At 33.7% G+C, this 14401-nt stretch overlaps 1 protein-coding gene across 2 annotated transcripts in view; it reads right to left on the reverse strand.

Moving 5' to 3' along the window:
* The window catches only part of LOC140435061 (rhomboid-related protein 2-like), a 35913-nt gene extending 21518 nt beyond the window's left edge, over window positions 1-14395 (reverse strand). The window contains exon 1 of one of the 2 annotated variants that reach the window (XM_072523747.1): window positions 14321-14395. The gene's annotated coding sequence lies outside the window, so the exon portion shown is untranslated. Of the gene's footprint in view, window positions 1-7077; window positions 7219-14320 lie in introns of those variants that run through there. The other variant, XM_072523746.1, reaches the window with a different exon arrangement.
* Window positions 14396-14401: the final 6 nt, after the last annotated feature.

Consider the following 14401-nt stretch of genomic DNA (forward strand, 5'->3'; position numbering starts at 1 on the left):
ATTTTGGTGTAACACTAACGAATAAAGGGGAAGAAGAAAAATAAATAGAAAAGAGACTATTAAAAGGAAGTAGAGCAATGGGCTCATTAAGCAATATTCTAAAAGCAAAAAATGTATGTAGGGCAGCAAAAATTCGAATATATGAAACAGTCATTCGGCCAGTGGCAGTGTATGTCTGTGAGACCTGGACTATGAATAAGAAAGATGAAATGAAAATCGAAATCTGGGAAAGGAAGGTATTACGGAAGATTTTTGGTGGTATTAGGACGGCGGAAAGAAACTGGCGAAGAAGAACAAATAAACAGGTAATGGAGATGTATGGAAAACCCCTAATTGTACAAAAAGTCAAAGCATAGAGAGTCAGGTGGTTAGGTCACATCACTCGAATCCCAGAAAAACGTTGTGTAAAAAAGGTGCTTTTTGGAGGAGGCACGAGCAAAATGAAGAGAGGAAGTCCACGGAAAAAGTGGTTAGAAGCAGTTAAAGGTAATTTAAATCGTATGGGAGTGCAGAATTGGAGCGAGAGAGCAAACGACCGGATATAAAACGTTTAAAACTTCTTGTTTTCGATTGCTCAAGTAAGTTTTTGAAAACTATTTAACTTCAGCTACAGATTCCACTCAATACCGATATTCGTGGAAGCATTTTCCGTGATGTGAGATCGTTTGTACTGTAAAATTTTAGATTCAGCGTTTTTTTATGCATATTTTAAATGCCCCATAGTGGTTGTCAAAGTTCACAGTCGAAATTTTATGTTATAGATTTTGAAAATTGGGCTCTATTAATGGAAATTCTATAGCGACCGGTCAATGAAAGTTAAAGTCGGTCCGCTATATTTACGCGGGTTTCGGATTAACAAAATTATGCTAATGACTCATTTATAACCAGTTGCAGTTAACGACTTCCCAGAGAATTAGGTAAAAACTGCATTAATGGTCATATTTTAAAATACATTAAAATAACATTAGGGTAGGTATAAATTTGTTACAATATTGCAGTTGAATTGATTCTTTGCCAGTGTTGACATTGTATGTTTGGTGGAAATATTTAAAAATGCCTAGACGTGTGTTAGATGTAGATAGTCTAATTTGTAGTGTACATAAGTATTTTACGGATGAAAAAGAAAATGGCGGTCCTTTAAAATCGGTAATGTCTGTTCAACAACGCGTATGTGATGCTCTAGAAATTAGTGAAACCAAACTAAGAGGAGTATTACAAAATCGCAATAATGAACGGCCGAAAGAAGATCACCGAAAAACTCGCCTATCATTGAAAACGAAAAATATTCCAGATGGAAAAAAATTTGAAATTCGTGATACCATTTATCGAATGCGAGCCAATAAGGAACATGTGACCTTAAATACAATTCTCTCGGAATTAAAAGATAGAAAATTTGACGAAATTGGCAGAACAAGTCTATGACAAGTGATACATAATTTGGGTTTCAAATTTCAAAAGGAGGATAACAGAAAAGCCCTTTGTGAAAGAAGTTCTGTTGTGCATAAAAGAATTAACTTTCTAAGAAAATATTCTAAATTAAAAGAAGAAAGGGCAAATTTTATATATTTAGACGAAACATGGATATTTTCTAGGGGTGCAACCAAGAGAATATGGCAAGATGATAACGTAAAGTCTATCAAACATACTGATGGAGAAGGAAAGCGACACATAATTTTACATGCAGGAGGAAAATCGGGTTTTATAGAAGGTGCTGATTTAATATTTTCATCTAAATCAAAATCAAGTGACTATCACGATAATATGAACACAGAAATGTTTGTAAAATGGTTACATGAAAAACTTCTCCCAGGTTTAAGTGAGCCCAGCGTAATTATTTTAGACAATGCACCTTACCATTCTGAAGTATTAAACAAAAGTCCAACGAATTCTTGGACTGTTAATAAAATTAAAGAATGGTTGACAAAGGAACATATACCATTTACACAACATTTTTTAAAATCAGAATTATTACGCTTGGCAAATATCCACGCAAAACCAAAAACCTTTGTTGTGGATCAGATTATTGAAAGTTACGGTCATCAAGTTTTACGTCTGCCACCGTATCATTGCCAGTTTAATCCCATCGAATATATATGGGGAATAGCAAAACAATATTATGACAACCATATTGGGCCTAACGGTTATAGCGACGACGCAGTTCGGGAAACTTGGCGAAAGGCACTTTTAATTGTAACTCCAGAAGTGTGGTGCAACTGTATATTCAAGTGCGAGAAACTAATAGAAGATTGGTGGACTCGTGAAAATAAAATAAACGAAATAAGTCCAATCATAATAACAATTAATGGTGATGACATTGATGATGATGACGATTATGATATTTTTGATGATAATGACTGATTTTCATTTTTGTTGGCAAGTTAAATTTTTTTATTTTTCATTAGAAATTCTCTCCATGGAACAAATATACATAGACCATATTTTCTGTGTGAAGTGTAATATAAAATTATTATTAGGTTTATATTAGCCACATTAGATTCCATTAATGAAGTAATTCTCCTTATTATACTGTCAATTATATAAAAGATTTTCCATTATTATTTAATTAAAAAAAGTTATGGATTATTTTTCATTTCATTTGACCAGTTGATATTTCCCCAAAGAGCAGGTAATTAAAACTGGGTACTTACAATAAAATTTTTAATCCGAAACCCGCGTAAATATAGCGAACCGACTCGATACGATACTCTAATTAAAAGATATCGAATTTACACCGTCAAGTTAATACAAATTTTATTTTAAAAATGGATTTCGCTCTCGTAACTTAATAAAATGGCCGGTCGTTTCAAGCATTGTTTCTGAGAGAACGGTCCATTTTATAGAAAAAGTGCTAATAAACATTTTTGTTCAAAATTATTGCAGCTACATTTTTTGTTTTAAACATTTTTTTCTACGACTACACATTCTTGGTAAATCAATGTTTTTTGACACCCCTAGGAGGGGTGAGCTTAGGATAAGGCCCGGGGTAAGAGTGGCAAACTTTTTGCATCTTTTTTAGGGTACCACAATAGACAGATTTTTTGTTTTTTTCTCTCGACACTCGTTTCTCGTCTAGGGACCCATCAAGACATTGCTTTTAAGACAAACTAGATTGGGTCACGGATAAAAGGTAATAACAAATGGAGTAAAACAGAGGTTAGGATTCTAATTACAGTTAAATATTAAGCTTAGTTTTGCAAATAAATTCCATCAAACATTCATTTACAACTCTTATATTTAGAGATAGCTGATAGCACATATTGTACGGAGGAAAAATTTTGATGTTGACTAAATTTTTTATTAGATCTTCAGTTTGTTTTGTGTATTTTTTACATTCGAAGAAAATGTGATCTAGATCACCTTCTTTTTGACAGTCTGGAGATAAATTTGAATTTACGATTTTTAGTTTGGACAGATGACTAGGATAGCAGGCGTGTCCAAATTTTATTCTAATTATGGATGTTATATACCTTCGTGGAACAGAATAATTTTTAAACCAATAATCACTTGGGATTAAAGGCTGTATAGAAGCATATTGCGAGGAAGACTGCGTACTATATATATGCCAAGATTGTTTCCATTTACTATTGATATTATTTTTAATGATTGTTAATGCGTCTTGTCTACAGATTTGGTGATCAGCTTGCGTTCCGGTATCAATGGCCTTTTTAGCTAATAGGTCAACATGTTCGTTGTATTTAAGACCTATATGTGCTTTAACCCACAAAAAATGAACAACTCTTCGGTTTTTATAAAGGTCATAAACAAGTTTTTTAATTTGAAAGACATATATATTTGAGTTATTACTAGGAAAATTTAAAGTTTCAATGGCTAACATAACAGACAATGAGTCAGATACTATTGTAACAGATGTATTCTGAGTGTTTTCAAAGTATCTTAATGCTTCATATATTGCTACAGCTTCAGCACTAAAGATTGAAAAACTAGGATTTAGTCGACAAAGTTTTTCTGTATTAGTTGATGGAATGTAGAAAGCACACCCAGTACCAACAATAGACTTTGAGGCATCCGTATAAATAACTAAAGAGTCTGACAGACTAGATAAACAGGACCTCAAAATATTCGAGCTAACAGAAGAATTTACATGGTAATTCGGTTGTATCACAGTAATGCACGAATTCGAAGCACGAATAAAAATGTTCGATGTTAAGATTATCCTCTGATTTAAAGTCATAATCAAAATTTGTCAGGCTTCTAAAAGCCTCACAAAGTGGAGGTGAGTTCTTAAGTCTCCAATATCGATTAGTTAAATCTTCTTCGTTCAGTTTTCTGATATTTGAGTAGAGAGTAGTGTTACGATTTTGTATATTAATAACAAACTTTTGACTGAGGTATTCTCTTCTATAGCCCAAGGGATTTTCTAGAGCTTCCACATGTAGAGCATTAATAGGCGTCGATTTCATGGCACCCAAACAAATACGCAATGCTGCGTTTTGAAACACATCTATTGTTTTCAGAATATGTTTACTTGCTGAACCATATAATATGCATCCATAATCGATAATTGATCTAATATAAGATCGGAAGAAAAGCAAAGAGGTTTCCACATCTGCACCCCACCATGTTTTTGTAATTAATTTGAGGAAATTTAGCCCCTTCTTACATCTATCCAACATAAACTCAACGTGAAGTTTCCAAGTTAACTTGCGAACGAGAATCATTCCCAAATATTTAATTGGAGAACTGAAATTAAAATCATACCCATTCAATTTTATCTGATTTAGTTTTGGGATATTGTGTCGAGTGAAAATAGTAATACTTGATAATAGACAGATTTATCAGGTTGTTCTAATGATTTTTAGAGATAAAATCTCTGGGTCTTGACAAAAATACCAATTTCAAAAGCTCGTTTCGAACTCAGGCCCGATTCGCTCTCCACCAATCATTTAGTTTCCGTTCACATTATATCAATTGGTAGATGATTAATGATGATGATAAATGATTAATGATGATGATAAAGGGCAGATGAAGAAAGAGTGCTGAATAAAAATATAAGCCATTGGTAAAGGCAGTATTAAAGGTATTAAATTAAAAAGAATCTACAACACCATAATCCGGCCGATAGTGAGCTATGGATGTGAAACTTGGTTGTTGACTCAAAAATCTGTAAATCGGATAGAAATCTTTGAAAGAAAGGTACTGAGACGAATACTAGGCCCTATAAATGAGAACGACAGATGGTGAATCAGATACAATTATGAAACATAATATATACACTGCGACCTATTAAAAAGAGGCCATCGAGATTTTTATAAGATTTTAATATTTTTCAATAATTTTAAGTTTGTGCAAATTGTTCTATTGTAAATATCATCCCACAATGCAGAAACACTGTTAGGCACTGCCACTGGGTACCAATGGGTCAATTAAGGGTAATAAGTTCGCAAAATTGATATCACTTTTACGACTTCGAAGAATGCACGTGTTGTTTGTACGTTGTTTTTCTTAAAATATGGCTGTTCTGTTTTTCAAAAATCTTTCATTAGTGTATAGTTGTTCAAAGAGTGAACTTGTGCAATTTTAAATTTAAAAACTATGGCTGAGAGATTTGCTAGATCTGTTCAAATTGTTACTTTGACTAATAATGGAATGAGTCAAATAGAAGTGGCCAGACATCTTGGAGTCAGTCGTTGTATGGCCAAAAAACATACCAAAGATTCGTAAATACTGGATCTCACCAACGATGACCAGGATCAGGTGCGACGACCAGAGAAGACCATTCCTTACATCGCATTTCTTTGCAAAATCGGTTCTTTACGGCTAGAGCAATCCAAAATCGTTTTCAAAATGCGCACGGGTGGACATTTAAACACTTCTACAGCGAGAAGAGACTTGAGCTTGCTAGAGACAAAGCGGATTGGCCTATAGCAGATTGGAAAAATGTTTTGTTTAGTGATGAGTCCAGGATGGTTATTTATGGATCAGACGGTCGCATCAAAACATATAGCAGACGTGGGGAACGATATGCTGCTTGTGCTCGACAGCACGTGTTGCTTTTGGAGGAGGCTCTGTAATGTTTTGGCAGGCATTTCATTTGAAGGCCGTACTGATTTCGTGGAAGAATGGAAAGCTTTTCCTCAAGACAACATCCAGAATTTAATTAATTCAATGCCAAGTCGAATAAAGGGTGCAATTCAAAATTAAGGTGGTAATACAAAATATTAAAAATCACAATGTTAATTTTTAAAATTTTCCATTAAAATCATTCTTTTGGCTGAAGTTTTCTTTTGACATTTGTTATTTACGAAATGGTTACATACTACTTTAGAACATACTCTTAAACATTACACAAACATCTAATGACAATCAATTTCTTGTAGGGTTCTTAAAAACTAAAAAATGCCCAAAATTTTAGGTGGCTTCCCTATAATGACGGCAGGCCATATGTTTAAGATGAAAGAAAACAGGCTTAAAAAAAAACTATTAAATGCAAGAAAGCAGGAGAAGAGACCTATTGGAAGACCAAGAAAGCGATGGGAGGATAATGTGGATGAGGACGTCAGAAATCTCCTTGCCAGTCGATCGTGGAGGAGAATGACTGCAGACCGAAACGGATGGAGATGTTTGGTGAGGGGGGCCAGGGCACGAATTCGGCTGGATAGAAATTGAAAAGGATACAAAAATGGGCATGCTGGGCACATTTACCGCATAACAGCAAACAGCGAGAAAAAATCAACTACTGAAAGGATAATAACGGGAGGGCGACAACGATGGTTCTATGAAACCGATGATAAACCGAAAGATAAACAGACAAATATGCCTATATAGCAAAAAAAACAAGAAAAGAAGTTAAAGTCTATATTTATACATTCTAAAGAATATCTGTATTTCTGTAATTTGTCATGTTAGTAAAGTTTTTTTTGTGTATTTCTCACCTGCATAGCACATGTTTTATCACTGATACATTTATTTTTTTCGTTATCGCCAATTTTTATAATTTATGTTTATAAATTTTGTGTCAAGGTTGGAAACAATACATAAATTTAACTGATCCTGTTATATTTTATTTACATTAGATAACATTTTTTAGAACAAAGTATAAAGAATTCATAACTTTACCTCAGCAGTAACGTCCCAAAAATGTAAGAATGTTTCACTATTAAACTAAAATATTACACTAATATTCGAAAACAACCCACTACTGAGACAACTCTGTACGATTTGTACAAAATGTTTGACTTTAATGCCATTAAATCACAGTTTAACTGGAAATACTTAAATACTACTTACTTTATTATAATTATTTTTCATTAATTCTAATTACAAATGACATGTAACTGTATATTTAAAAATAAGACGGTGTTATTTCGAATTTAATATAATATAATATAATAAACAATTTGATGGGCTATCAATTGATCTCAGAACAGGAATGGTCAGATGTTAAAGATGAAACAAGAATATAGCTAACAACCATACTAAAATATGAACAAGAAGAACTAAATACTTACACTAGTATATGTAGCAGAAGACGCATACTTATTGCATAAATTATAGAATCCAGACTAAAGATTACAACATTGGAAATTACAACAACCATAAAGAACGTTCGAGGTATAGAGACAATGATGCAAGTCGAGATGAGCCACTTGAAGATAGAAATACAATCCCAACATATATTTCAGATCGTATTATAACAGATACCAATTACTTCCTAATGGCATCACGAAGAGTTTATCCACACAGTTATCACACAGGTAGGAACTCAAACCTCTCTAATCACTTCTATTTCTTATTTAAGATGGAATTTCAAGAGAGCCAACTAGATTGAGTTCTTCACTAACCTAGACAAATGCTTATGTGGATACCACCTACCAGTAAAGATTTGTTAGCGTCGGAAAAAGTACGACCAAGAAGCAAATACCAAGAGACTATCGCAAAAAATACATTCCTCGCTGATCCTAAAATAGCGATGAATTTGAACAAAGCTTCTGTGAATTCGATTAGGAAATAGTGGATGAACTACTTGAAAGCTTAGACGCTAATAGAATGCAAAAGTAGATGGAATTTTTAAAAATCTAGCAGACAGGCGTAGCCATTACTGAAAAAATTAAGCAGTAATGCGCCACACAATAATATAAGACAGAAATAAGACTACTGGTATCCCGATAATATAGTAAAGATATCTAGATCACCAAAAGATAAAGCACATACAATTCATAAGCAGCGAGAACTCAAAATTCTGCAACAAAAAAACGATATATGAGATTGAATCTTATATTACTAGCAGATGAGCACCTTAAAGATGCCACAGACAGAAAACTTATATAAAGATATATTAACGAGTATTGACCAAGCAGGAATACAAGCAATAGGAAAAAAGTAAACCACGCAAGTAAAACAAAGATTAGTAGATGAACAACTCTTGCAAATGAAGAAAACCAAACAACAACGATCTAAATAAACGAACTCGAAAAGATTTGAAAATAGATTGGATTTAATCGTAATTTGTGATTCGAACAAACAGAACAGTACTACTAAGGAACAAACAGGAAGAACATTATAAATCACTCCAAATAGAAGAAAGACCGGAATATACTGCAGAAACATAACATCAGAGTAGAAGATAAACTGTGTAAACAATAACGAAAGTTCACCTTCACCAAAAGGTATTTATCAACACTTCGCCGATTTATATATTTACGCCCTTGGAACAAGTGGAAATGGGAGGTGTGGTGTGTTCTGTTTCTTGTAAATCTGACTTTGTTTTATATTAATTAAATAGACTTTATTACATTTATTAATTTTAAAATAGTTTTTTAGGTAAATGAACAACGTACAAATAGCAGAATAATATGATTGTGTTTATTATTTTTATAGCATTATGTCGGTAGAAGAAAAGCAGATTGTCTGTAGAATGTATGAAAATTTAAAAATACACTTCGTACAATAGAAGCTGTAACTCAGTGTTCATTGTTAACTATCCGTGTCGACAACTGAATGCATTGTACGTGGAAAAAAGGTGACTGGGATTGTGCAAACTCCAAAAGTACATTGTCGTGATAGACAAAAATTGAATGGACGACTATTGCTTGTCAAATTTAACGTGATACTTGGCCGATTTGAAATTAGGCTCCACCCACGATGCGCATTCGACCACAACAGAATTCGTCCTTATTATTTCTTGGCACTTCGAAGTGCAAGGTACTTGTATAGTCTGCGACAAATTTTTTTTTTATTTTACTTATGTTTAAAGTTACTGTGTGTTGAAGAAATATCGTATTACAATAGATTTGACTTTTTAAATAATTATTGTTAAGTACTTTAAATTATAAACATGGATTTTCATTCAAAATTAGAAGGCAAAGTCTTGTCTGGACAAACGAGGGAGGTAATAGCAAATGTAATTATTTTTATGCAGAGAGAAGCGATGCAAAATCCGCATGTTAAAGATTTTAAAAAAGTTCAAGAGCGTGCTTCCTTAGCAACGGGAGTAAGTATAGCCACTATAAAACGGATCTCTCGTGAAATGAAAAATATAGAAGAAGGTGCTTCTACATCATTTTCGGCGCCAAACAAAAGAATGAGATCTGCCTCAAAATCCAACTTGGACGATTTTGACAAAGGTTTACTTCGGCGTATAATAATAAATTATTATGTCACGGAAAAACGAGTTCCTACATTGCGACATATAACAAAAAAAAATTAATTAAGACAATACTTATACAGGCTATTATTCTATTGTAAAGAAATAAACAACAGATTAAAATATTTATAACTTAACTAAAATGCTAAAATGCCAAAGATCCGAAGAATAAAATTATACGACTATAATATAAAATATTACGACAACTCTAGTATAAAAATTGAGTAATAAATGTTTCGTCGGTATGTTCCAGGTATAAGATTAACTACTCTTCTTTTATTCTTATACAGTTTACTGTAATACAAATGTAAAGCTTTCATCTCTGCCCATATTCCTCTTATAAAATTACAGAACGAGACATTTATAGAAGTGTTCGAAAAAACTGCCGCTTCAACATGACTGAATGGTCAATATTAATGAGTCAAATTAAATATAATTATTAGAAGAATTTTTTTACCAAGTAACAAAAACAAAAATATTTTGTATTTTGAGAAAAATTTCCGAAGGAAAAATTTAAACGTCAAAATAACATACAATATAGACATATCATAGAAGTTCCATTAATAAATAAGATCACTCTCTGTAAACTTGTAGTATGGAGTGTACCAAGTAGGCGAAGATACCGAGCGCATTATGTATCTCTTTTCCTCCGAATGCGTTCTCACTTAATTTTCTACGCAGGTGGACAAATTTGTCAAGTATCACCTTAAATTTGACAAGCAATACCAGAAAAATTTTGTACGCACTACTATTGATTCTTTCTTTGTTGAAAATAAAGCGCCAAATCATTTAGGACAAAGGTACTGGAGAATAATCTCATTCCAAAAATGAGCAAAGAGACGTTAAGGATAATAAAGGAATATTTAAAATTTATATATGCCAAATGATCTCGTACATCTGTCTTAATAGAAAGAGAAGATCCGGACGAAACGTGGGTGAATACTGGTCACACAATATCTAATGGCAAGATACTACTGTAACGAGTTATCGTCAAGTATATGTGGGCGGTTTATCAACAGGGTTACGAGGATCAACAGGTAAAGGGCAACAACTGATTGTCGACCATATAGGTAGTGAGAGTGGCTTTTTAGGCGATAAACGAGCTTTTTGGACGGGCCAAATTTCGTAATAGTGATGGATAACGCTTCTTATTACAGCCGATTACGGCTGTAATAACGGAACATCTGCCAACTACGGCCACCAGAAAAGTAGACATGCAGAGTTGGTTAGGACAAAAAAGAATCCCATTTTCCGAGGACATCGTTAAGGCTGAGCTTTTAAGTGTCATTAGACAGCATCCTGACAGATATCACCAGCATGTTGTAGATACAATGGCTCGTGCTAAAGGCGTCACCATTTTCAGACTACCTCCTTACCTTACCTTAGTTACGTAGCTTGTGAAAACGTTTGTTAAAACTCACAATGAAACGGATACGGATAGAAGATTGGGCTAATGCCGCAGCCCATGTAATCAAGGAAGAAGACAAAGGATTCCTCTTTGAACGAGACGCTGGATTCCGAAACTTCGTAAGCATAACTTAGGTAACTATTTCTTTGCTTTGTACTTCTTGGAAATGGAATAAATGGAATATATTAATTATTTTGCAAAGTTTTCTGTTGTTTGAAGTACTGTATTAGGCACTCTATAATAATAATAAAATTTTATTTTATTAGACAACTATAAGATACCTGTCAAAACACATGATAATTTAATTTAATTATATCGGTCTTGGATTTAATTTTTACGTAATTACTTATGTGTTTAAATAAATAATAAATAATTAAAATATTATTTTGGTACGCCTCTGCAAAATTGACAAGGGGAACATCGGTTGGTCGCTTTAAGTGTGGTGTTGCTAATGAATCACCTTCAATTGAACATTTTTATAGTATAGATCAGGGCTTCCTAAACTTATTCGTACTGTGAGGCTCTTGTGACTTTGCTATTTCTTGCACAAAAATGAAAAGAGATATTTATTTATGTAACTGGCTGGTTAATGTGAGGGATGTGCTTATTTTTTTGAGCACAGCTTATAAAACCGGGGCTCCAGTTTGATAATTGCCACTCTCATTTCTTTTTCTAAGTTTATATTTGACCTGTCATCATCATCTTTGGCTCTAAAACCCTGTGTGGGTCTTGGCCTGTTCAAGAATTAGTCTTCATTCCCCCCTATCTTTCGCCCTGGCTTTCCAATTTCTGACCCCTAGATTCCTCAAGTCATCTTCGACTTGAGTTTTAAATTTAGATCTTGGTCTACCTCTCTTCCTGGTTCCTACTAGCTCTTGATATAATATCTGTCTTTTTGGGTCTCCAGTGTCCATTCTTTCAAGGTATCCTAGCCACCTTAGTCTATTAATTTTAATAGACCGGACAATGTTGCATTTTTCATAGCACTGATACAACTCAAAATTGTGGCGCCTGCGCCATATCCCGCTTTTTTGTACTCCTCCGTATATGTGCCTAAGTATTCTTCTTTCAAAATGGCCTAACAGTTCTTCGTCGCTTTTTACCATAGTCCATATCACTGACGCGTATGTCAGGACAGCTTTAATAAGAGTTTCATATATTAGTATCTTGGTTTTTCTGCTAATTATGTGTGATGTTAAGAGCTGCTTTAGTCCAAAGTAAGCTCTGTTCGCCAGGTATATTCTTCTCTTAATTTCTACGCTTACTAGGTTGCTGTTATTTAGTTGTGTTAAAGATATATAAACTCCGAGATCCCTTCGTTGTTTGACCTGTACTTGTTTTTAATTATTGCAATTGCAGAGAAGCCCATTTCGCACAAGTACGAAGTCGCAAATGGTAATAAAACCTTTAATGCAGCAGTGCTGATGGCATGATATTCATGAAAAAGTGAGCTCCAAAATTCAAACAGTTTATCCTTGTCGTATTGAAGCTTTAGGCTGGAATCACAGGACAATTCTGTCAGTTGTTCTTCTTCTTCTGTTGAAAGTGTCATGGCGTGGATGACAGGAAAGGGTTTCTGACCAAATCATATTGCTCCATATCTTCGGGAAAATATTTCTCAAAGTGTTCCCTCGATGATAACATGTGTTGTGTAAATATATTTTTTAAAGAGGAATCAAGGATTTCTATCAATTTTTCTTGTAGAATACCTTGTAAAGCAGGAAAACAGTCAATTTCTTGATCTTCTAATTTTCTCTTCCATAAGAGCAACTTCTTCTGAAACCTAATAGTTTTATCTGCCAACTGCAGGATATGAGTATTGTTTCCCTACAAAGACTTATTAAGATCATTTAATTTGTTAAATTTGCCACAGAGGTATGCTAATTTTATTATAAACTCTGAATTAATAAAGTTTTGCGCATCATCATCTGATTCTGTATGTAGATACGTGTAAAATTCCGTTCTTAATTCGTATACGGTTGTTTACGTATGTGGTTTTTTACATTTGGCGACTCGGTAAGCTACCATGTAAGAGGCGAGCAATACTTTGGTAGGAATTGATGCACTTAAAACCAAAGCCGTGGTCTGATGTTTTAGCTCTGACAATTTTCTTACAAAAAAGTTTCTTGGCTTACCTTGTAAATGACTGAGTGGATTCTAAATGACATTTTAGTTTATTAGGATGCATACTTTCAGCCGCCAACACTTTGTGACAAACAACACATTGTGGAAGTTCTACATTCTAGTAACGCAGGTAAATCCAAAATCCAAATATTGGCCGTCATATTTCCTATATTTCTTCTTTTTACTTAAATTAACATTACTGCTCTCGCCTGATTCTTCACTTCGTTTTCTATTCTTTTGAATATAAGTATCCATTATTGATAGCAAAAAAACCCCGCGTGCGTAATAACAGTGCGACAGTAGGGAACACGGGGGAGGGGAGCCGACCAGACTCGACTGTTACAAAAGTCAGGATATTTATCCGATTTTCGGATAATTTCGTGGACCATCGGATAATTTTCGGATTGAACAATTTTTTGAATAATTTCCGATAATTGAAGGGTCTATCGACTTGATGTTATATTTTTTATTTGATGTATTTATTAATACATATATTTTATACTCATTTAAAATCAAATAAAAATATTTTCTGTATTAAAAGTCCGCGCTGACATGCGACGCCTCTGGGACAACGGAGCGAACGCGACGGGCGTCGCGACACACAATTTAGGAAGCTCTGGTTATAACATGACATTATATATATGTCGAAGTTTTGTCCATTCATTCTTTTTCAGGTAACATCACGGAGGACATCATCATTGCCACTCTAACTTTCGAAGCACCAGCTCTGTAGGGTTGCTTTAAATAACCTAGGTTGCTGCTAGGGTTTTGTAAGATATTCGTCTTCCATTAAAAAGTGTGACATATGGGTAGATGATAGAATTTGTGCCTTTTACTTTGTGTTCAGCCTACCTGTAGCTGTTGAGCGGTGAATACCCCTAAACTAGCTCCAAAATATGTAAATAATATCGAAATCTAAATTAAATTCGTTTTTTTTTAAAGCGTTAGTATTTATCACTTGAAAAATTCGAAATATATAAACATATGACTAAAATGTACACATTTTCAACATAAAAATAGCTTCCGATTTAAAGTTTTTCGAGTGTGAATGATTCAGTTTAAAAAATAATAAAGTTCAGTATCATCTAACAGTTATAAATTTAACGTGAGTACAACATTTATTGTTGTATATAAAAAAATAAATGTTCAAACAAAAGCTTAAATTCCAAGGTTTTCTAAAATACCTTATTTCTATTAATAACGACACGGTTGTTTAGCACTTACTACTGATTCTGGCAAACTCCAGTTCTAAATGTTTTGAGTTC

Source organism: Diabrotica undecimpunctata, chromosome 2 (genome assembly GCF_040954645.1).
Source record: "Diabrotica undecimpunctata isolate CICGRU chromosome 2, icDiaUnde3, whole genome shotgun sequence".
NCBI classification, from domain to species: domain Eukaryota; kingdom Metazoa; phylum Arthropoda; class Insecta; order Coleoptera; family Chrysomelidae; genus Diabrotica; species Diabrotica undecimpunctata.